The 25,334-nt window shown below is 27.9% G+C and overlaps 1 protein-coding gene across 2 annotated transcripts in view; it reads right to left on the reverse strand.

The window, feature by feature from the left end:
* The window catches only part of Mef2 (myocyte enhancer factor 2), a 245,927-nt gene extending 221,473 nt beyond the window's left edge, over positions 1-24,454 (reverse strand). For both annotated transcript variants that reach the window (XM_065513334.1, XM_065513320.1), the window contains exon 1: positions 24,440-24,454. The gene's annotated coding sequence lies outside the window, so the exon portion shown is untranslated. The remainder of the gene's footprint in view (positions 1-24,439) is intronic.
* Positions 24,455-25,334: the final 880 nt, after the last annotated feature.

A 25,334-nucleotide genomic window follows, 5' to 3' on the forward strand; every position in this document is an offset into this window, starting at 1 on the left:
AATTAGTAATTTTTGTTAAAAAGTAGTAACAATTTTATTTCTTTTTGCTAAATTTGTGGAAAAAATTATATTTTTCTTAAACATAAAATATTTATTTAATACAGAAATGTGATGAATTCAATACTTTTTTAAAAAAGTAGTATTTTTACTACTATTTCAAAATTAAAAAATAAACATATTTTTTTAATTCGTCTTACATATTAGGTAAATATCATTAAAAATATTAAAAAAAAATACTAGTTTTTTTTAGAAAGTAGTAGCTAATTTACAACTTTGTGGAAAATGTTAATGAAAAAAATTCTTTCCTAAAAGCTCAAATCTTAGCTAAAAATATTCTATACAAAAAAGTTATGATTTTAGTACTTTTTGGAAAAAGTAGTATTTTTAAGTACTATTTTAAAATTAAACAATAAACATATGCAAAAAAATGCAAAAATTTATAAAAATTGGTACTTTTTGTTAAAACGTAGTAACAAATTTACGTATTTTTGCAACATGTGTGGAAAATACTATAATTTCCTTAAACATAATAAATATAATCATATTTAATACAAAAAAGGAATAAATACAATACATATTTAAAAAAGTAGTATTTCTACTACTATTTTAAAATTAAAAAATAAATATAGTTTTTCTATTACTTTTACATAATAAATAAATTTTATTGCAAAATTTATAAAAATTAGTACTTTTTGTTAAAAAGTAGTAACAAATTCACTAATTTTAGCAAAATGTGTGGAAAAGTTATATTTTCCTTAAACATAGAATTTTGTTTAATAATTTTTAATACAGAAAATAAATGAATTTAATACTTTTTTAAAAAAGTTGTATTTTTACTACTATTTTAAAATTAAAAAATAAACATGTTTTTTCAATTACTTTTACATAATTAATAAATTCTACTACAAAATTTATAAAAATTAGTACTTTTTGTTAAAAGGTAGTAACAAATTTACTACTTTTTGCTAAATTTGTGGAAAAATTATAATTTCCTTAAAGATAGAATTTTTATTAATCATATTTAATACAAAAAAGGAATGAATACAATACATTTTTAAAAAAGTAGTATTTCTACTACTATTTTAAAATAAAAAAATAAACATGTTTTTTCAATTACTTTTACATAATAAATACATTTCATGACAAAATTTATAAAAATTAAAACTTTTTGTTAAAAAGTAGTAACAAATTCACTAGTTTGAGCAAAATGTGTGGAAAAATTATAATTTCCTTAAACATAGAATTTTGTTTAATAATATTTAATACAAAAAAGGAATGAATACAATACATTTTTAAAAAAGTAGTATTTCTACTACTATTTTAAAATTAAAAAATAAACATGTTTTTTCAATTACTTTTGCATAATTAATATATTCTACTACAAAATTTATAAAAATTAGTACTTTTTGTTAAAAGGTAGTAAAAAATTTAGTTCTTTTTGCAAATTGTGTGGAAAAAATATAATTTCCTTAAACTTACAATTTTTATTAATCATATTTAATACAGAAAAGGAATGAATTCAATACCTTTTTAAAAAAGTAGTATTTCTACTACTATTTTAAAATTAAAAAATAAACAGGTTTTTTAAATTAATTTTACATAATAAATAAATTTCATGACAAAATTTATAAAAATTAGTACTTTTTGTTAAAAAGTAGTAACAAATTTACTACTTTTTGCAAAATTTATTGAAAAAATTATAATTTTCTTAAATATAGAATTTTTTAATCACATTTAATACAGAAAATTAATGAATTCAATACTTATTTAAATAAGTAGTATTTCTACTACTATTTTAAAATTAAAAAATTAACATGTTTTTTCAATTACTTTTACATAATTAATAAATTCTACTATAAAATTTATAAAAATTAGTACTTTTTGTTAAAAAGTAGTAACAAATTTACTACAGAAATGTAATGAATTCAACTTTTTTAAAAAAAAGTTGTATTTTTACTATTATTTCAAAATTAAAAAATAAACATATTTTAAGAATTTGTTCTTTAAATTTTGAACTTTTTGAACAGTTTTAGCATGCTTATGTAGGTATGTATTGTATGTACCTAATATTCTCCAAATTTTTTGATTTTCCTCCTCTGAGTGTACTTTTGCGTATAAGTAATATTAATTATTTGCCAAGTTATTTTATCAAACGTATACGTTATAATTTCGCATTTAATAAATTGCACATAACTCATACGCAGTGTAGTACGTGTGTGAAGTTGTATTACATACTATGTATGAATTCAAATTTATGTGAAGTTGACTTCATTAAAAATTTATTATCAAAATTAACATGCTACAATGCCAACATTGTGCAACAAATTGAGTCATGAAATAGTGAATTTTTTGGAAAAACAAACTTAATGTATGCATTTATTAACAAGCAGTGCGTTAAGGCAATTAAAATTTCAAATATAAATTGTTGTGCAATAATAACGGAATCTGTATGTAAATTAGGTTGGCCCCGTATATATGAGACGGCATTTGAAAGCTCCTTTCAAAGACCTTTCATGTGATACCAAAATTGAATATATTTGCTTTTCGAGAAATATGAATAATATCATAAAAGTCTTTAAGAAGAACACTTTTTTCCTTTGATCCAGTTCATCAAATCAGTTCAGGACGAATATTTTAAGATATATTATCATAGAATGACTTAAGTTTTCATGCACAATTTTTCTGAGGCCATCCTAATGTATATACATATATCAAATCAAATGGTGGATCAATTATAATTTGTTTTTATGCAAAACAAATTAAAGTGAAGTTTAAACATAAACAAATGTTAAATTGTAAACTATTCACATCATATTTAAACTGAATTTAAAAAATTTTAATGAAATTATTTTATTATCTACAGAAAATATTTCATACTTTCCTCTAGGAAATCTTCAACAGACTAATTTTCATTACCAACAATTCCTGATTAAAGCTCTATCGTGCTTGACTTATTTTTAAACGTTTAAAATATGTTTCCCGATTTTGACCGATTGTTGACCCGACTTACTATGGCCTTAGATTCGCCACTGCAAAAGTCTTTGAAATTTCTATCAATAGATATATATTGTCTATATTAATGACTTAATAATCCAGATAAAGATAAACAATATATAAAACAAGTAAGAGAGCTATATTCGGCTGTGCCGAATCTTTTATACCCTTCACCAAATTATACTTTAAAATAAATTTTTTTAAATATTTTTAGGTAAACAAAATTTAATTTTTTATTAATTGTTTTTCAAAATTTATTTTTTTTAAATTGTTTTTTAATTTTTTAAAAAAAGTTTTTTACAAATTTTTTTAAATTTTTTTTAGTTTTTAATTTTTTTTTTTTGGAAGACAAATTTATGACAAAAAAAATTTTTTGATGAAAAAAAAATTCGGGTTAAAAAATATTTTTCCCGATTTTGACCCATTGTAGGTCCAACTTACTATAGCCTTATCTACATCATTGCAATGGACTTTGAAATATCTATCATTAGATATCCATATTGTCTATATTAATGACTTAGTAATCCATATATAGATCAAAAATAGGTCAAAAATCGAGGTTGTCCCGGTTTTTTGCTCATATCTCCGTTATTTATGGACCGATTTTGCAGATTTTAAATAGCAAAATTCTCGAAAGCATGTCTGACAGAATTATAGAAGATTTGGATCCCGAAGATATCTGGAGTCTTCAGAAAATTGATTTCAACAGACAGACGGACAGACAGGCGGACATGGCTTAATCGACTCCGCTATCTATAAGGATCCAGAATATATATACTTTATAGGGTCGGAAATGAAAAATGTAGAAATTACAAACGGAATGACAAACTTATATATACCCTTCTCACGAAGGTGAAGGGTATAAAAATCGAGGTTGTCCCTTATGTCTCAGCCATTTGTTGGCCGATTTTCTCGATTTTAAATAGCAACCGAGCCGGGTCTATAGGGGATATATTGAGTTATGAATCATGCATGTACGTTATTTGATAAGGCCAGCCAAAAAAGTTTGAAGACCAAGAATTCCATGAAGATTATTGTCAAACTCAACAAGAGCTTGCAAAATCATTGCGAGCTACTCAAGGAGCAATTTCAAAAATGATGTTGAATGAAAAGAATATAATTGTTGCACCGAATCATTACTTACGATGAAAAATGGATCGTATGTGAAGCCCGGCTAACCAGCGGAATCAACACCAAAACCAAATATTCATGGCGCTAAGGTAATTCTTTGTATTTGGTGGGAGTAAAAAGGTCATATGTATTATGAGTTGCTGAAATTTTACCAGACTATGATTCGTTTGAAGCGAGCATTGGTCGATAAACGACCAGAATATTCGGTCAGGCATGAAATTGTAATATTCTATCATGACAACACTCGGCCACTTGTTGCGATACCTGTTAAAAGTATTGCTACGTTTTAACCTTTTCAAAACGTTGGTTTATTTCCTTTAAATAAACCGGATACTTTTGATTGCAAATCTGCAACCTCTGCCACTATTTATAACACTGCCATCTGCACTCTAGTTTGCTCTTTAGCTGTCAAAGTCCGACAGCTAAAGAGCTTTCTAATACATACGCCATCTGTGGTGTACTTTCTACAATGTTCTTTAACTGAATATTCGAATTCGAATATACGGTCGCAGCAAACAGCGTTACCATACTTACGATCAATGGTCAACTGAAAGCTTTTATTCAATGTTAATAATGCCCACAGATATGTTACAGTTTCCTATTACAGCACTGCTATTTGAAAGCATTATGCTACTTTTAAATCAGTCGTTAAAATCGTTATATTTGAATTCAAGTACAATTTCGTAACAGTATACACGAGACCCTGCCACGTCAGACCACTTTTTGTTTCGATCGATTCAGAACGCTCTCTCTGGGATACGCTTCAGTTTGGGTCAGAGTATCCAATATAGGCTTGATTCGTTCTTAGCCTCAAAATATGAGCAATTCTTTTGAAATCAATTTTCCGTAGCCCCAAATAACTTACATACATGATTCATATATCAATATATCGGGAATTCTTATGGCTCGGTTACTATTTAAAATCGTCAATATCGGGCAACAAATGGCTGAGATATAACGAAAAAACCGAGACAACCTCGATTTTGCCCTCATAACTCAAAATCCGGGTGTTTTGAACTGAGTAATACAAAATATGCGCCGTTCTTTAGTCTTTCATATAGTTTTATTAGTTTTAAAAAAAGTCATTTATATTTTTGTAGGAGAGTATTTTTTTTTTGTTGTAAACGTCAAAATTGAAATATATGTTTTCTCGTATATTTGAAAAGTAAAAATTTGTGTTAAATACATATTAGAAAGGTATTAATATCTGCTATTTAAATCAGGTTTTATTTCTGAAATCGCATGATTTGTTGAAAATTTATTTAAGAAATAGTAAAATGTCATAAATTTTTCATTCAAAGCCGTTTTTCTTGAAACGACTTTTTTGAATTATGACGTTGTTGCAGCAAAAGAGCGATATGTTTGTATTCCATAAATTGCAAAAACACAAAAAAAAACAATAAATTTCTTTTTAATTTTATTATTAAATATTTCTTGCTATTTAGTAAAATAATTCACATGCCCACGTGACTTTGTTATGATGGCATGTCGTACAAGTAATTAAATGAATGAATGACAAGCAGAAAAAAAACCGAAAAATATATTAAAACAAACAGACAATACACAAGTAAATAAACAAATTATAAAAAAACAAGAATTGAATGCCTTAATTGCCAAATAGATTAACACAGATTATTACAGATATGCAACAAATGACAGTTGTCAAAAAAGTTTTCAATGGTTGGGGTTTGTAGAGCGAGAGAAAAAATAAAATTTTCAATAGGCAACGAGTGTGAAATATATTTGTCACTCTTTTTTTAAACCACAACAATTTTGACATTTTCTTTTGTTATTTTTCTATTCCTAGATTAATTTGTCAAACATATTAAATAAAATTTGAAACAAAATGTAATCAGTTTACATCAATTATTAGGAAAAATTAAATTTCCCCCTTTCCAACATAACAAATAGGGCATCTAGATTATTTATTAAAATAATTATAATTTCAAACATTATTTTCAATTTATTTCAGATTTTCCATGCAAGAAAACAAAACAAAAAACTTATATACTTTTGCCAACAGTGTATTTCTTTTATTTCAATGTTTTAAATAAACATCTAAATTTTTCTCAAAAAAAGTAGACTTAGCAGGTTTGCACACTAAGCTAACGAATTGTATCTACACATTATGAAAGAACATTATGTATGAATAATAACCACTACACATTTGTGATAGTATGATTAACAACAACAAAATGTATCACGTGTTAACCCAAAGTTATACATTAAGTGTGCCCCAAAGTAGATATTTTAAACCAAAATAAAATTTTACTTCATTTTGAGATGTTATTTCTTAAAATTTTGTTTAACCCAAATTTTTCTTCAACTAAAAATTTTTTTTCATCGTAAATTTCTTTTCAAAATTTTTTTTTTAAAAATTAAAAAAATATTTGTAAAAAAAATTTTTATAAAAAAATAAAAAAAAAATTTAAAATAATTAAAAAAAGAATAATTTTGTTTAAATAATAATATTTAAAAAAAAATATATTTTTATGTAAAATTTGGTGAAGGGTATATAAGATTTGGCACAGCCGAATATAGCGCTCTTACTTGTTTATGGGGGAAAGGAAATTCCCTTGGATTCGTGCCTGCATTAGTCACATAGCGCGTAATTTTAAGGAGTATAATAACTCTTTAAAATATTTCCACAATACACAAATTAAGTTGTTCGATTTTCTCATATTTCTTGTAATTTTTAATTTTAATTTAATTTAGGTTAACTGTTTGACATTAAGTCAAAAAAAAGAAAGACAATAGAACCCCAGAACTGTCTGAAGTGACAAGTGGATAAAAATACAGTACTCCTGTGAGTTCATGATGGCTCAGTGCTGAGATTTTCACAACTGTAACACATCAGATACATAGCTTATTGTGCAAAAGTTCTAAGTCGCTTTTTATAAATTTTTTAGGAGTTGCAAAAACGAACTAAAATCATTTAAAAAAAGTGTTAAGTCTATGACTAAACTATACAAGATTTTTTCAAATGTTTAGATTTGTACAATATAAATTTATTTACTGGTCTTAGTTAGCTATGATCTTTTCCCATCTTCCTGACAACAAATGCTTTCCCAACCAAAAGAACGGATAATATTTTAACGTTCTGCATAGATCGAAACAAATAGTAGTGGGACGGAGCATGGTCTGGCCCATAAAGCGGGAGAGGCAAAACATCCCGACTAGAGTTTCCAAAAAACCGGCAAAATTTAAAAAACCGGTTTCCGGTTTAAACGAAAAAGTGTGTTTTTGAAAAAACCGGTTTCGATTATTGTCTTTTAAAAAAACCGGTTAAGCGGTTTCGGTTTTTGTCTTCAAAAAAACCGGTTAACCGGTTTATAGTAAATTTTTATTTAATGGAAATTTAGCATTTTTGAATTCTTTATGCAATATCTTTTACGAAATGTTGTCAAATGCTACAATTATCTATAAAATAAATCAATATTTTAAAAAAAATGGTATCAAAGTTTTTCATAAATATGTTTGAATGAACAAAAACCGGTTTGTCAAAAAAACCCAAAAGTTAAAAAAAACCGAAACCAGTGGAGTTTACAAAGATGGAAAAACCGGTTGACCAGTTTTCGGTTTCGGTTTTGGATACTCTAATCCCAACCACTGCATTCTAAATTATTGAAATTAAAATATGAATGAATAAAGACCTACTACTATTGAAGCTGAAATATGACTGAATAAATATGAAATATAAAATAAATACCTACGATTGAAGCTAAAATATGACTCAATAAAGGTCAGCGATTGAAGCTTAAATATGACTCAATAAAGTCTGACTGTATAAAGACCTACGATTGAAGCCTAAATATGACTGAATAAAGACTAATGATTGAAGCTTAAATATGACTCAATAAAGACCAATGATTGAATCTAAAATATGATTCAATAAAGATCAATAATTGAAGCTAAAATATGACAGAATAATAATCAATTATTGAAGCTAAAGTATGACTGAATAAAGACCTACGATTTTTGCTAAAGTCTGACTGTATAAACACCTATGATTGAAGCCTAAATATGACTGAATAAAGACCAATGACTGAAGCTAAAATATGACAGTATAAAGAACTCCGATTGAACCTTAACTATGACTCAATAAAACCTATGAATGAAGCTTAAATATGACTCAATAAAGACCAATTATTGAAGCTGAAATATGATTGAATAAAGACCTACGATTGAAGCTTAAATATGATTCAATAAAGACCAATAATTGAAGCTAAAATATGACAGAATAATAACCAATTATTGAAGCTAAAATATGGCTTTATAAAGACCTACGGTTGATGTCTGTATAAAGACCTATGATTGAAGCCTAAATATGACTGAATAAAAACCAATGATTGAAGCTGAAATTTGACTGAATAAAGAGCTACGATTGAAGATTAAATATGATTCAATAAAGACTAATAATTGAAGCTAAAATATGTCAGAATAATAACCAATTATTGAAGCTAAAGTATGCCCTTATGAAGACCTACGATTGTTGCTAAATTCTGACTGTATAAAGACCTATGATTGAAGCCTAAATATGACTCAATAAAGACCAATGATTGAAGCTAAAATATGACTGTATAAAGACTTCCGATTGAAGCTAAAATATGCTTGAATAAAGACCTATGATTGAAGCTTAAATATGACTCAATAAAACCTACGAATGAAGCTTAAATATGACTCAATAAAGACCAATGATTGAAGCTGAAATATGAATGAATAAAGACTAGGATTGAAGCTAAAATTGGACTTCATAAACCCTTGGATTGAAGCTAAAATATGACTAAATAAAGACATACGATAGAAGTTGATATTTGAAACAATAAAGACCTACGATTGAAGCTTAAATATAACTGAATCAAGACCTACGACTGAAGTTAAAATATGGCTGAATAAAGACCTATGAATGAAGCTTAAATATGATTCAATAAAGACCAACGATTGAAACTAAAGTATGACTGAATAAGGATCTATTGCAACTTGTGGTCGAGCGCAGCTCATAATAGATAGGACCCTTTTGCTTCCACCAAATAAAGAGAATTACCTTAGCGCCATGGATATTTGGCTTTTGTGTCGATTCGTCTAGTTGACCGGGCTTCAATTACGATATTTTACGCTTCGGGTTATCGTAATGGATCCATTTTTCATCGCTAGTAATGATTTGGTCCAAAAATGATTTTCTTTCATAGCGTTCAAGCATCGTTTCGGACATGGAAAATCGGCTTTTATATCTTGTTGCTTTTGGACGAATCCTGCAGCTCGCAAACGTTTTGAAATTGCGGCTTGAGTAGCTCCCAATGGTTTTGCAAGCTCTTACTAAGTTTGACAATAATCTTCATGGAGTAATGTCTTCAATTCTTGGTCTTCAAACATTTTTGGCTGGCCTTGGCGATATTCTACAAATCTTCCGTGTCAAAATCACCACTTCTCAACCGCACAAACCATCTTTCGCACATTGAAACCAATGGAACACATTCACTATAAGCTTTGGTGAGCTGAGCGGTGTGCTTCAGCGGCACATTTTTTTTTCAAATTAAAGAAGTAAAGCAAAACTTCCCGCATATAACGCTATGATATGTATCCTTCAAAATGACATATAATTTATTAAAGACAAAAACCGCGTTAAAAAAATACACCATCTATTGTAAATCCCGCATTTTTAAGTCTGGGTGAATTTCTAAGAGAAAGTTAAACTCAAATTGGAAATTGAGTCTTAATTTGTAATAAAAAGTTCTAAAGTTTTTCTATTTTTCAAGTTCCATCAAAATCCTTAAAAAAAACTACAAAATTATTCGCTTTATTTTCAAAAAAGGTCAGAAATATTTAAAATTTTCACCTTTGACCTGGTCAGCTGCTCAGCAACTGGTTTAGTATTAAAGCATTTGCAAAATGTATTTTTTATGCCATATTTATAACACTCTTTTGAATGATATTCCTACAACATTCCTAGAGATATTCTATTGTACTCTTAATTAAACATTAACATTAGTAAATACTACACACAAATTTCTTTGGAAACTCAATTGAACGAGATAAGCTTGTAAACTGCAGATAATTAAATTACTGTTACCGTTTTGTTAAAACAAAAAAACAAAAAACAATCTCTCCCAATCATTCAGACATACGAATGTATGGTAAATAAATGATAATGACAGTGTTGGCGATGATGTCATTCAAACATTGATCATACAAAACAAATCGATAATAAAAACAAAATAATAAACAAATATATTAACATACATTTAGACAAATGTAGATACTTAGATACGAGTATCTGTGTGTGTGTGTGTGTATCTAAACTGGTAGAGTCAAATGTATATTTTAGTAGTTTTATAAACCCAACAAACACAATTTTAAATGTTAGAAAATAAGTATATACTCTCTATTTCAAATAGATATCAAATAAAATTCTCCAAGGTATCTCAAACCATAGAGAAAACACATAGAGCGGAAACTCTCCTGTCAAAGGCCTAACTCAGTTGTCAAAAACCTAAGTGTTGAGAATGTATTTGTAAAAAAAAACTATGTGAAAACAAAAACAACACTTTTTTGATTAATTTTTTTGTTTGAGTTTTTTCCGAGTTTCCGCTCTGATGTGAACTGTGAACTGATTTAAAGTTCACATTTTGAATATAATTGGAGATGGATTTAAGGTTAATTTGAGAGAAATTTTTTTGAAAAACGCTCTTTTTAGTATTTGATCTCTAGTGTTTGATTTTCAAATCTTGGTCAAACCTAAATGTTTGCTGAGTTATCTTTAAGAAAATTACACTCACACAAACACATTATGGATATCAGTTTAACCAGTAGTTTGTTAAATAAATTTGTTGCTATTTTTTCAGCTTTTTCGCTAAACAGATTTTTGTATCAAAAATATTTATGTAAATAGTTATGTATGTCTTTGCAGCGGGTTTCATTTGTTCTGGTTAATGGTTTTTTTTTTGTTTTTTTTTTGTTTTAAATACAAACATATTTCTATTTGAGCTACAATTATTACAAAACCAATAAATAAATAAAATGATTGTATTGTACAAATCAATTGAGAGCATGAGAACATTGATGATGGATGCGTAGCCCAGTTGTACTGGCAAGGGAAATGATAACGAAAGATGTTGCTAAACGAAAATATCTTTAACAAAAAAGTTAAATTCTCTGCCTTATAACCAGTAACCAGTGCATGAAATTAACTTTTCTTATTTGAATGAATTGCCGGACATTCACTGTAAATTGATATTCCATTCAGGGATGTAAAGTGAAATTTTGTGTTTTGAAATAACACTGCTTTTAACCTCAGGGTAGATATTTAAATATCTATGTTATTAGCTTAGTATCAAAACGTGCCAAGTCCACTTTTTATGTTAATTAAGATTTTATTATAAAATATTTCAAAATTTTACCTTTGACCCCATACGTTAATAAGCTTTAAATTTACTGATTTGAGTGAGTGACAACATCAACAAACAGGCAAACGCACATAGCTAGATCGTCTTAGAATTCCATAAGGAATCACAATATATTTTCTTATATATGGGTCTGCGTTAAATATTGTTACGAAATTGTACTTGAATTCAAATATAACGATTTTAACGGCTGATTTAAAAGTTGCATAATGCTTTCAAATAGCAGTGCCTCTCAAACTGTAACATATCTGTGGGCATTATTATCATTGAATAAAATCTTTCAGTTTAACATTGATCGTAAGTATGGCAACGCTGTTTGCTTCGACCGTATATTCGAATTCGAATATTCAGTTAAAGAACATTGTAGAAAGTACACCACAGATGGCGTATGTATTAGAAAGCTCTAGAATATACGAGCTTTGACAGTTAAAGAGCAATCTACAGTGCAGATGTTGCAGTCGTTAGTGAGTTTATCAGAGACGCTTTTCGAATAAACATCAACTGAGTGCCTTAAAGTGTGCTGTGTTTTTCAAGTGAATTCGTGTACATTATAAAGTGTGTCTGTATTTCTGCGAATTTATAAACGTGTATAAAAAAAAATTGAGTGACTATTTAATTCTGTTGTTGTACATCTATATACAAAAAATTAAATGGTCCATGTATGTAATGGCATCACTTGAGAACGGCTGGAGCGATTTGGCTGATTTTTTTTTATTCGATTCGAAATTTTCAGGAGATGGTTGTTAAGAAAAAAAATTCAAAAATTTCGGGTAAAACTCTGAAATTTTTTTTTTGAGTCCAGTCAACTGTTATAAAAAAGCTCCCTAATGTATGCAGTACAAATTTAGATATTTTATTTGCAAATAAATAAGAACAGGCTGGTGTGCGTGGCTTGGAGAAACTTGAAGAACTAACATTAGTAAATGCTACCGGCCGAAGCCGGGCGGTCAACTAGTTTTAAATAAATAAAGAGTTGTTACCATTTTCAAACTACTAAACAGGCTTTTATTTGCAATTAAAAGTATCCGGTTTATTTAAAGGAAATTTAAAAGAAACGTTTGGAAAAGGTTAAAATATTTTGATGTGTTACAAACGGAATGATACATATCAATATACCCCTTATCTTTTTTGATTGATTTGAAATAATAGAGGGATATTTGAACCGATCTTAATGTCAGGATTGCAATAAATTTGTTTTTATACCCTTCACCTTCGTGAGAAGGGTATATATAAGTTTGTCATTCCGTTTGTAATTTCTACATTTTTCATTTGGGACCCCACAAAGTATATATATTCTGGGTCGTTATAGATAGCGAAGTCGATATAGCCATGTCCGTCTTTATGTTGAAATCAACTTTCCGTAGCCCGAGAATTCTTCCGGCCCGGTTGCTATTTAAAATCGACATAATCGGCCCTCAAATGGCTGAGATATAAGGAAAAAACCGGAACAACCTCGATTTTTGGCCCATTTTTGATCTATATCTGGATTACTAAGTCATTAATATAGACAATATGAATATCTAATGATAGATATTTCAAATTCCATTGCAACGATGTATATAAGGCTATAGTAAGTTGGACCTACAATAGGTCAAAATCGGGAAAATATTTTTTAACCCGAATTTTTTTCATGAAAAAATTTTTTTGTCATAAATTCTTTTTTTAAAAAAAATTTGAAAAAAAACTTTTTCAAAAAAATTAAAAAACAATTTGGAAAAAAAAAATTTAATTTTGTTTACCTAAAAATATTAAAAAAAAATATTTTGAAGTATAATTTGGTGAAGGGTATATAAGATTCGGCACAGCTGAATATAGCTGTCTTACTTGTTAAATTTAAATTTATCTTCACACACATAAATATAAGCAGTATAAGCCAAAATCGGGGACTACCTCTATTTTTTCAGCCATCAGGCTGATAAATTTCATTTTGAATTCCCATCAGGATATAACAATAGTTTTATAACATTTGAGTCCTTAAAGCAGTTTGTTAGGCTGAATCAAATTTGGCTCATTTGTTGGAACTGTTTGATAAACTACCTAAATATTTGTGGTAAAAAGGTTTATTGAACCTTCTAGTTTAACAAACATATTCTATATAAAAGTGGTAATTTTCCAAAATTTCTAATTATTTCCACAAAGTTCAATAAATTTCTGTGCAGCACACCACAAACTACAACTTTTTCGTTACATTATTGTACGAATATTTGTAAACGACTTAATTGTTTATTGACAACTACATTTACCTGCATCACACACTTATGACTCTTATTAACCAATCACAATTATTCCGAAACAATATTTAACGACAAAGTTTACTTCGTAAGTAAATAGTTCCTGCGTCTTTCACCACAGGCCAGGCCCACTAAACTATAAAACCAACTAAAAGAGAAAAAAGCTTTCAAAAATAGAAAAATCGTTATTATTTTTAGATGCCATTAAAGTGTTGAGTAAAACCACAAGTTGAAACAATACTTACAATAACTATTACCATTTCATATCCCTTTTAAACATTAGACAAGGACTATTTCAAAACCGAACTACTACAGTTCAAGGATAATATTTAATAGAATAATCAATAATCGAAAATGTGTGTGCGAGTAGAATGAAGTACATAAAAGTAAATTAAATCAGATTTCTTAGAAATACAAAAACAAATTATTATTATTACAAAAAATCTTAAATGTAACAATATTATTATTTCTTTTATTGCCATTTGAATTACTAAGTAAATAGAATATAAAATGAAAATAATTCATTTAATTGGGTTTAAAATGGAAAGTAATAAAATGAAAAGTTGCGTAATTCAATTTCTAAGGAAAAAAAACAATATATTTAAACGAAATTTTTGATAATAATTTTATATTTTAATGACAAGTTCATGTGCTAAATAAAAATTTAAACAAAATTTGAAAATATCCCTTTTTGAAAAAAAAAATTCATTTAAAAATTTTTTTCTACAGAAATATTTAAACAACTCTCAAATGTTTTGTATTTAAGTGTTCAACTTCAAATTAAATTTGAGAAAATTTTCAAAATTTCCTTCAAGTTAAATTTTATTTAGAAGAAATTAATGCAAATATACCAAATTTTGTAAATATCCCTTTTCGAAAAAAAAAATTCCTTAAAGTGAAATTTTTTCTACTGGAAAATTAAAAAAATTACAAAAGTTTTGTATTTAAATATTCAAATTGAAATTTTATCTCAGAAAATTTTCAAAATATCCCCTAATAAATAAATTCCCTTCAATGGAAATTTTATTTAGAAGAAATTAATGAATCATTTTTATTTGTTTATATGTAGGATTGTATGCTAAATAAAAATTTTAACAACTTTTGAAAATATCCCATTTCGAAAAAAAAAATCCCTTCAATGGAAATTTTTTTTAATGTAAGATTCGAAAAATTATAAAATTTTAGCAATTAAATTTTTAAATTAAAAAGAAATTTGAGAAGATTTTCAAAAATATCCCTTAAAAGCTAATTTTATTTAGAAGAAATTGATGAAATATTTGTATATGTTTTTGTGTAAGTTTATATGCTAAATACGAATTTCAAAAATTTTTAAAAAAAATTCCCTTAAAGAGAAATTTTTTCTACAGTAATATTTAAACAATTTACGAAGTTTTTGTATACAAATATTCAACTTAAAATGAAATTTGAGAAAATTTTGAAAAATATCCCTTTATAAAAAAAAATTCTCTCAAGGGAAATTTTATTTAGATGAAATTATGAAATATTTGTATTTTTTGTGTGTAAGTTTGTATACTAAATAAAAATTTAAACAAATTTTGAAAATATCCCATTTTGAAAAAAAATTCCCTTCAAGGGAAATTTTATTTAGATGAAATTAATGAAATATTTTTATAAGTAAGTTTGTATGCTAAATAAAAATTAACAAAATATTTTAAAATATCTCTCTTTGAAAAAAAATCCCTCCAAGGGAAATTTTTTTTACAGGAATATTTAAAAAAATTATAAAAGTTTTATATTTAAATATTTAACTTAAAACGAAATTTAAAATATTTTTTTTAAATATCCCTTTATAAAAAATATCCCTTCAAAGGAAATTTTATTTACAAGAAACTAATGAAATATTTTTATTTGTTTATGTGTAGATTTACATGCTAAATAAAAATTTTAAAAAATTTTGAAAATATCCCTTTTTTAAAAAAAATACCTTCAGGGGAAATTTTTTCTAACAATATTTCGAAAAATTTTAAAATGTTTGTAGTTAAATTTTTAAGTTAAAAATTAATTTGGTAAAATTCTTTAAATATCCCTTGATACTAAAATTTCCCTTCAAGGGAAATTTTATTAATATGAATTTTAATGAAATATTTTTATTTGTTTATGTGTAGATTTACATGCTAAATAAAAATTTTAAAAAATTTTGAAAATATCCCTTTTTTAAAAAAATACCTTCAGGGGAAATTTTTTCTATAACAATATTTCGAAAAATTTTAAAATTTTTGTAGTTAAATTTCTAAGTTAAAAATTAATTTGGTAAATTTCTTTAAATATCCCTTGATACTAAAATTTCCCTTCAAGGGAAATTTTATTTCGAAGAAATTAATGAAATATTTTTATTTGCTTTTGTGTAAGTTTGCATGCTAAATAACAATTTTAAAAAAAATTTGAAAATATCCCTTTTTTAAAAAAATTCCCTTCAAGGGAAATTTTTTCTATAACAATATTTTGAAAAATTTTAAAATTTTTGTAGTTAAATTTTTGAGTTAAAAATTAATTTGCTAAAATTCTTTAAATATCCCTTGATACTAAAATTTCCTTTCAAGGGAAATTTTATTTACAAGAAACTAATGAAATATTTTGATTTGTTTATGTGTAGATTTGCATGCTAAATAAAAATTTTAAAAAATTTTGAAAATATCCCATTTCGAAAAAAAATTCCCTTCAAGGGAAATTTTTTCTATAACAATATTTTGAAAAATTTTAAAATTTTTGTAATTAAATTTTGAATTTAATATGTAATTTAGTAAAATTTTTTAAATATCCCTTGATACTAAAATTTCCCTTCAAGGGAAATTTTATTTACAAGAAACTAATGAAATATTTTGATTTGTTTATGTGTAGATTTGCATGCTAAATAAAAATTTAAAAAAAATTTTAAAATATCCCATTTCGAAAAAAAATTCCCTTCAAGGGAAATTTTTTCTATAACAATATTTCGAAAAATTTTAAAATTTTTGTAGTTAAATTTATAATTTTAAATGTAAATTAGAAAAATTTTTTAAATATTCCTTGATACTAAAATTTCCCTTCAAGGGAAATTTTTTCTAAAACAACATTTTCAAAAATTTTAAAAGTTTTGTATTTAAATATTCAACTTAAAATTAAATTTGAGACAATTTTTCAAAATATCCCTTAATAAAATAAATTACCTATAAGGGAAATTTTTTCTAATATAAAATTTCTAAAAATTATAAAATTTTACCAATTAAATTTTTAAATTAAAATATAATTTGGTAAAATTCTTTAAATATTTCTTGATACTAAAATTTCCTTTTAAGGGAAATTTTGAAAATATTCCTTATTTTAAGAAGAAAATTTAATAAAATTGTTTATATAATTGTATTATTGTTGCCCTTCAATAACAAAAATTCTTATTAAACTTTTACGTATATTTTTTTTACCTTGACCATCATCAACATGATTATTTTTCATCATTATGATTTTCAATAACTTAATGTTCGACTTGTTTATTTGTTTATAAAATAGTAATAAAAAAAAATATCGCTATTTAGTTATTCTTATAAAATGTGTTTGTCTTTTTCTTTGCAATTTATATCTACATTTTTTCTCTCTTGTTTTTTGTCATTTATGGCTTATTGTTTTTGTTTTTCCAATAGATATATTTATTCATGCTAAAAATAAATAAAAATTTATCTGCATATTGATGTCTTGATAAAAATAGTTACGACAAACATCATTAAAGTTTCTAAAACATAATGATTTAAGGGTAGCATCATCATCATCATGATCATCATCAGTAGCCATCAAACGTCATTATCATGTTATCAGATTGAATATTATCTGAATTGATAAACGTGTTTTGAAAATAAACTTGTGCCATAGGTCAATGAAACAGTGTGTTGAATGCGAAAATATTTGAATACTAGTGGAACAAGAATCACAGTTCAGAGTTCAGACATAACTTTATTTAAGTTTTAATGCAACTGTTTGTACGAGGACAATATCTAAATCTGATCTGTTTAAAATTGTTATGAACTTCGTTGACATTCGTATTGTTTACAGGAAAATAACCGATCATGTTCGGGACCTGCTGGTTATGAGGGACGACCACTGCATATCAGCCACTACTTGGCCTATTTCCAATTGTATTATAAATGAAATCCATTAATTTGAATGCCCCGATAAACTAGACGATTGTGTGCTGGAATATTAATCTGAGGGTTGCGGTTCGATTCCCATCAGAGACAATTGGAAAGACTCAAAATTGTATCAATATATTTAATTAACATTAAAGGAATCACGAAATTTTCTTCGTATTTCGATCGTAATCTTATTTTGAGAGCGAAACAATTTATTAACGTCCTTCTAAGTGTTTTATGACAGGCATAGATGCTGCTTGTGGGCAAATGAATAAAAATTTAATTAATTACAATTATGTACTTTTGAGTGGCTCGTGTGACCCTAATTACTGTCAGGTGCAATCTTCAATTGAAAGGTCTTGGTTTTATTGTTTTAATTGTATTTAATACCATTATCATTGTCATGATTATTTCTTGTGGTTTTTATTTTAACAATGATTAAATAGTTTTAAGTCATTAAGTGTTAAAACATTAACATTAATTCTTATGAAGTTTTGATCAAATGATTAGTTTTACTTTCGTTTCATTGTCCATCATTATATTTTATGACGTACATGTTTTAATTATTTGGAATATGACGTACAAAAGCACTTTATTAATAACAAATTTATTAATAACATTCGTTGAAAATCTTAAATTGAATAAATGTTGGTGATAAAATTTAACTAAAACTTGAACTAGAATGAATTTCAAAAACTAACGAATGTGTTTTGTTAGAATCGTACAAGGATTTAATTAATTTAGGTGAATTTCGCTTAAATTAGATTGGTCGAGACTGAAAGAGAATAGCTTTCGGATGCATCCAAATACAACATATGAAGGACGTCCCGAGGGGGAACAGTTAAGTTTGGCATTGGCAATATTATGGTGTGAGGCTGTTTTTCAGGGCAAGGTATGCGCTCAATTGATAGCATAAAATACATCCATACGCTGAGGATGTATTTCGTTTGGAGATTGCAGCACAAAAAGTACCCTAAACCGAGTGGTTACCATCCAATGAGGTACGTGTTTTAAATTGAGGTACGTGTTTTAAATCGCCAAATTACAATCCCATAGACAACATATGGGAAATTGTAGATCGCAAAATACAGACTCCAAATTATACCACGAAGGAAGCTTTATGAGATGCGGTTATAAGGGAATGGAAAAATATATCAAAGGAGCCGATTAAATCTTTAATTGGTTCAATGAATCGTCGCTGTGAAGCAATAATAAAACAAGGGCCAGAAAGTTTTTGCAAAAATGACACCTAAGTTTTTATTGTTTTGTCAATTCCATAATAATGATTAGTTTAGATTGTTTTCTATTTTCAGAATTTTTTGTTAATAAAGGACTTTCGAAATTTGATATCGGTTGATAGCGACTGTATTGTTGAAGTTCTATCTGTCGAATTATTCAGTTTGTTTTGTCAAATCAGCACGGACCAGGCGCGGATCCAGGTCAACCATTTGGGGGGGGGAATTAAAATTTGTTCTACATTTTTCTTTTTATTACTTTTTTTATATGAAAACTTTTCGGTCCGCGCCTGCCATGGAAGGATTCTGGATGAATGGGTCGAGAAAATTGTCGAATTTGGGACGATAACAATCCACAAGAGATCCAGGAGCACACAATACATCCCGAACAGGTCATCGTTCCACATTTATTTGAGAACGACATTGGTCGATCATTAATAACCACTTTTTGGCTGAATTGAATGATATGACACCAACTACATGAGGTTTTAAGAGGACGCCGCTACGTTCCACACAATACATGCCACATTGGACATTCTGCACGAGTGAATTAAGGGCATGGTCATGTCACGTGGAGATAATGTAAACCAGCTACCGAGATGGTGTGATTTAACCCCGTTACACATTTTTCTTGTGCGGTTTTCTTAAGTCGCAGTCGCGAATAAGCCACAAACTACAGCGGCTCTGAAAACCAACATCACCCATATGACGATATCTCCCATATTTCTGCCAACATATGGATTCCGCGCGAAAAGAACTGCTTATCTTTTGAGGCCAAGAACGATTCAAGCCAATATCGGATACTCTGTTCCAACGTGAAGCGTAGAGAGCATTCTGCATCGATCGAAACAAATAGTAGTCGGACGGGGCACGGTCCGGACTATAAAGCGGGTGAGGCAAAACTTCTCAACCACTTCTATCTCAATACTTTTTAACTGCACATCTTTAGAGGCCAAGAACGAATCAAGCCAATCTCGGATACTCTTTTCTGAAGTAAAGTGATTCCCAGAGAGAGCGTTCTGCATCGATCGAAACAAATAGTAGCCGGACGGAGCCCGGTCTGAACTAGGGTGAGGCAAAACTTCACAACTACTTCTATCTCAATACTTTTTAACAGGTATTGCAACATGTGGCCGAGCATTGTCATGATGGAATATTACTGTTTCATGTCTGGCCGTTTTTTGGCCAATGCTTGCTTTAAATGAATCAGTTGCTTTGGGTACAGGTTCCCTGTTATGGTCTGGCCAGTTTTCAGCAGCTCATAATAGATAGGACCCTTTTGATTCCACCAAACACAGAGCATTACATTAGCACCATGGATATTTGGCTTTTTTGTCGATTCGGGTGGTTACCCGGGCTTCGCCTACAATCTTTTAAGCTTCAGGTTATCGTTGTGGTCCATTTTTCATCCCAAGTAAGGATTAGGTTCAAAAATTATTTTCTTTTTTTAGCGTTCAAGTTCAAACAGCATTTCGAACATGCAAAATTGTCTTTCAAGATCTATCTGCTTCAATTCATATGGTACACAATTTCCCTGCTTTTGTATCAATCCTGCTGCTTATAAACATTTTCAAATAGCTGATTGAGTAGCTTCCAATGATTTTTCAAGCTCTTGTAGAGTTTTACAACAATCTTCATGGAGTAATGCCTCCGATTCTTGGTCTTCAAACTTAATTGGCTGGCCTGAGCGATCTTTGTCTTCCGTGTCAAAATCACCACTTCTGAACAGCACAAACCATCTCTCGCTCGTTGAAACTGATGGAACACATTCACTATAAGCTTTAGTGAGCAATCCGGGTGTTTCAGCGGCACTTTTTTTTCAAATTAAAGAAGTAAAGCAAAACTTCCCGCATATGAAGCTTTGTTGATACAAAATTCGACATTTTCGAAGCGGAAAAAATTTTGTTGTTTACACTATAATGTTCAATAACTAAGATAGAATAAATGACAGATACATATTGTTACGTTTTAACCTTTTCAAAACGTTGGTTTATTTCCTTTAAATAAACCGGATACTTTTGATTGCAAATAAAAGCCGTTTAGTAGTTTGAAAAATGGTAACAACTCTTTATTTATTCAAATGTACAACAACAGCAGAATTAAATAGTCACTCAATGTTTTTTATACACGTTTGTAAATTCGCAGAAATATAGACACAATTTATAATGTACACGAATTCACTTGAAAAATACAGCACACTTTAAGGCACTCAGTTGATGTTTGTTCGAAAAGCGTCTCTGATAAACTCCCTAACGACTGCAACCTCTGCCATCTGTATTCTAGATTTCTCTTTAACTGTCTAGAGTTCTAATACATACGCCATCTGTGGTGTACTTTCTTTAACTGAATATTCGAATTCGAATATACGGTCGCAGCAAACAGCGTTGCCAACTTACGATCAATGGTCAACTGAAAGCTTTTATTCAATGTTAATAATGCCCACAGATATGTTACAGTTTGCTATTACAGCACAGTTATTTGAAAGCATTAGGCTACTTTTAAATCAGCCGTTAAAATCGTTATATTTGAATTCAAGTACAATTACGTAACAATATGTACCCTTCAAAATGAAATATAAGTTATTAAAAATAAAAACCGCGTTCAAAAGCTACGCCATCTATTGTAAATCCCGCATTTTTAAGACATACACCCAATAAAAAATATAAATATCTTCAGAATTATTTTTTATTTTGACCTATTAATTGAATATTTAGAAAAGTTTCCATTGTATTGTTAACCAATTTATATATAAAACCTTATTTTAAAGTGTTTTATTGACTAAACACGCCCATGTAAATTTAACCACTATTTTAAATAGTAAACTATGTACATATTTAAATATTTATGCTTGATACTTATTTGGAAATGTACACAGAGAAAACTGATTCGTTGTCACAACCGAATTTGTCGCCAATCGAATTCTGTCGGTTGCATGTACTATCGCATAGTTCGGTTGTAGTTGCTGAATATATTGATAGTCACAACTGCTAAAAAAAAAATTATTCGGTTGGAATATATACAAATTTAATATATTTTTATTAGGCTAGTTCAATTAAAAAAATATTATTTTTTTTATTATGAATGTTTTATTAACGTTTAGTAGCTGAAAAAATTATAAATAAATGTACATTTCTAAACATATGAACACGTAAAGATCATTTAGATAATCCGCTCTTAGAAGAATTGAAAAATTTGTCAGCCAAACTATTGACTATTTTTTAAAGCAGATACCATAAGTCATATATTATTTTACCTTCATGACCAGGAAGGAAGTCAAACTATTTACAATGAAAAACTTTCCAGAATCGATAGTCAGCAAAACGACCTGAATGAACTTATAATCTTGTAAGGTAATGTGTCGCCAACAGGTCTCGGTAAACAAACAGCCAATTTTACGATAAATAACGGAAAACATCAGAAAGAAGGTTATGGTTATATTTCGAGAAGGTATTAGAATTACAGCATGACTATAGCTTCTTGATCTAGGCAAATGAAACAATGAAATACAATAAGTACATAAATCCACATTTCTCTTAACAATATAATCGTTACCCTTTTATAACACATATGAAAATGAAGCGCGATGTTTCTGAAGGCAGCATTGCTTGCTTGGGTACAGATGCATATGTAACCACTTAACTATGTAGATTTTCAAAACGATTCTCATGTGGTTCAACATTTGTAGAATTGCTGAGAAGAATTTACAAAACTGTTTAATCAATGATTTTCAAGGAATATCTTACAATTTACCTTTATTCCGTACATTCTTCATCAGGGAGTAAGTCACTTCATTTACTATGAGTCATTAAGATTCCCATCATCTTTTGTCACCAATCTCCTACAAAGGCCATATAATTCCGTAATCTTACCGAATAATATCAGAAATGGCAGCAAGAGGTTGTGAAGAATTTTTAGAAGGTGTTTAATAAAAATTCACACTGGCCCATTTTTCTTGATATAAGCAGTATATTTGTTGACCATTTTCCATTCTGTTTACAAGATATATATCTGATGAAATACTGATTATTCTAAAGAAGTCCTACCGCTTTCTTGAGTCAATTCACATTAATTTATTTTTTAATTTATTTAAATTTTGTATGTAAATAATTTCCTATGTAAATAACTTTTATTTTAATTAATATTATTTATTTTTGAAAAAAGTCAAACAAAATTTCATTTTTGGGTTTACGTACTCTTTTGTCGGTTGGGAATATGGAATACTTGAATTTATTTATTACTACAACTGAAAATATAGTTAAGGTTCTACTTATTTGAATTAAATTAGGTTGTGTCTGCCGATTTCGTTGAATTTATTTTAACCAAATACAAATTGATTACTGTAACTAATATTGCTAATATAGTAACCACAATTCCGTTATAGCTATGTTTTTACAGCTATAATTACGGAAAATCTGTTGAATTTATGAATTTTTAGTAATGATAATAATATTTTAGTTACTTTTATAAAATGTTCGTAATAGCAAACGTATTCCAACCAATTTGTTTTCTGTGTGTATGTATGTATATTTTGACATATTGTATACATGTCAAAAACATAGTTCCTAGAATAAAATTACATTACTCTGCTACATTATTTATTACTCTACCCCCATTTTACATTTACACACACACATGATTTTACATTTTAATCTCAAACTTGTTATAAAATCGATCATTGGTCCATTATCTTTTGACATATTTTTTGCTTTCGTTTTAGGTGTTTTTTTTCTTCTTCTTAATAAATACTTCTTCTTTGGTATTTTTACACCCCAGAGAGCTGACTGAATATGCCAATATAATCCCGTTTAATGGAAAACAACATTTACAACAACAAACTATTGTAAAATACAATAAACATTTTTTTCAAGTATAATTTAACTTGACAAGAAACTTTAAAACAACAAAAAAAAACTAAACTTGATGACGATGGTGATGATGATGATGCAGAGGATGGCTGTTGATGTCGTAGTAGTGAAAAATAAGCCAACCGACTTGCATAAAGAACGTTGAAATTAAAAGTTGCTGCTACAACTGGCAGCAACACCAACATACAACCAGCAATAACAAGAACTTCTTTTTTTTTTTGGTTCAAAAACTATACTTGACATGAATTTATAAAAGAAAAAGATGCAACATTGACCATAAAAACTATGAAAACCAAACATCAACTGTGTGCTGCCTTAGCAGAAGACAACAGAGCAGAAATATCATATTTGGCGAGGGGGAAGGTATGCCAAAACAAAGAGTCCACAAATACAAATTATAGCTGCAATTTGTCTTGGTTGATGGAACCAAAAATTTATTATAAAATTATATGAATTTAAACTTACCTAGAGTATTATAGGATGCTTGTAAAACAGCTGAAAATAAAAAAAAACATAATATTAAAATTAAATACAAACAAGAGGATTTTAAATTTAATATTAAGTTATTAAACATATTTATGAAAAACTTTGATAGCATTTTAAAAATATTGATTTATTTTGTAGAAAATGGATGAAAATTTGACAACATTTCGTAAAAGATATAAAATAATTCGAAAAGAATTCAAAAATGCTAAATTTTCATTAAATAAAAATATAATATAAACCGGTTAACCGGTTTTTTGAAGACAAAAACAGAATCCGGATAATCGTTTTTTTTAAAAGATAAAAATCAAAACCAGTTTTTTTAAAAACACACTTTTTCGGTAAAACCGGAAGCCGGTTTTTTAAATTGGTCGGTTTTTTGGACACTCTAGTTGCAATGGAGGACTTAGTAATCCAAAATAGCCCAAAAATAGAGGTTGTCCTGGTTTTTTCCTTATATCTCAGCCATTTTTGAACCGAAAATTGGGCTTTTTTTTAAAAAAAACCGACATTGAAAGGAACTATTTTAAAAACAAGTTAGAGTGCTATATTCGGCTGTGCCGAATCTTATATACTAGGGTGGCCCCAAAATTTAAGTTGCGGATGTTCCCACCTAAAATGAAAATTTGATTCATTCTAAGACTACGTTTTGAATTTTTTTCGTCCTGGGGTCAATATTTGGCGAGCTGGATCGAAGGATAAAAAGGTCCTTTTTTGGGGTTTTTTACATTTTTTCCATATTTCTTCCAAAGGAAGTATATGTAAATTTGGTATCATATGAAAGGTCTTTGAGAGACGCATTCAATTGGTTAAAAGAAATTTAAAAAAAAAAAAATTTAATTAAAAAATTTTAAAAATTTTCGACAAAATTTTAGTT

The sequence above is a fragment of the Calliphora vicina genome, chromosome 5 (genome assembly GCF_958450345.1).
Source record: "Calliphora vicina chromosome 5, idCalVici1.1, whole genome shotgun sequence".
NCBI classification, from domain to species: domain Eukaryota; kingdom Metazoa; phylum Arthropoda; class Insecta; order Diptera; family Calliphoridae; genus Calliphora; species Calliphora vicina.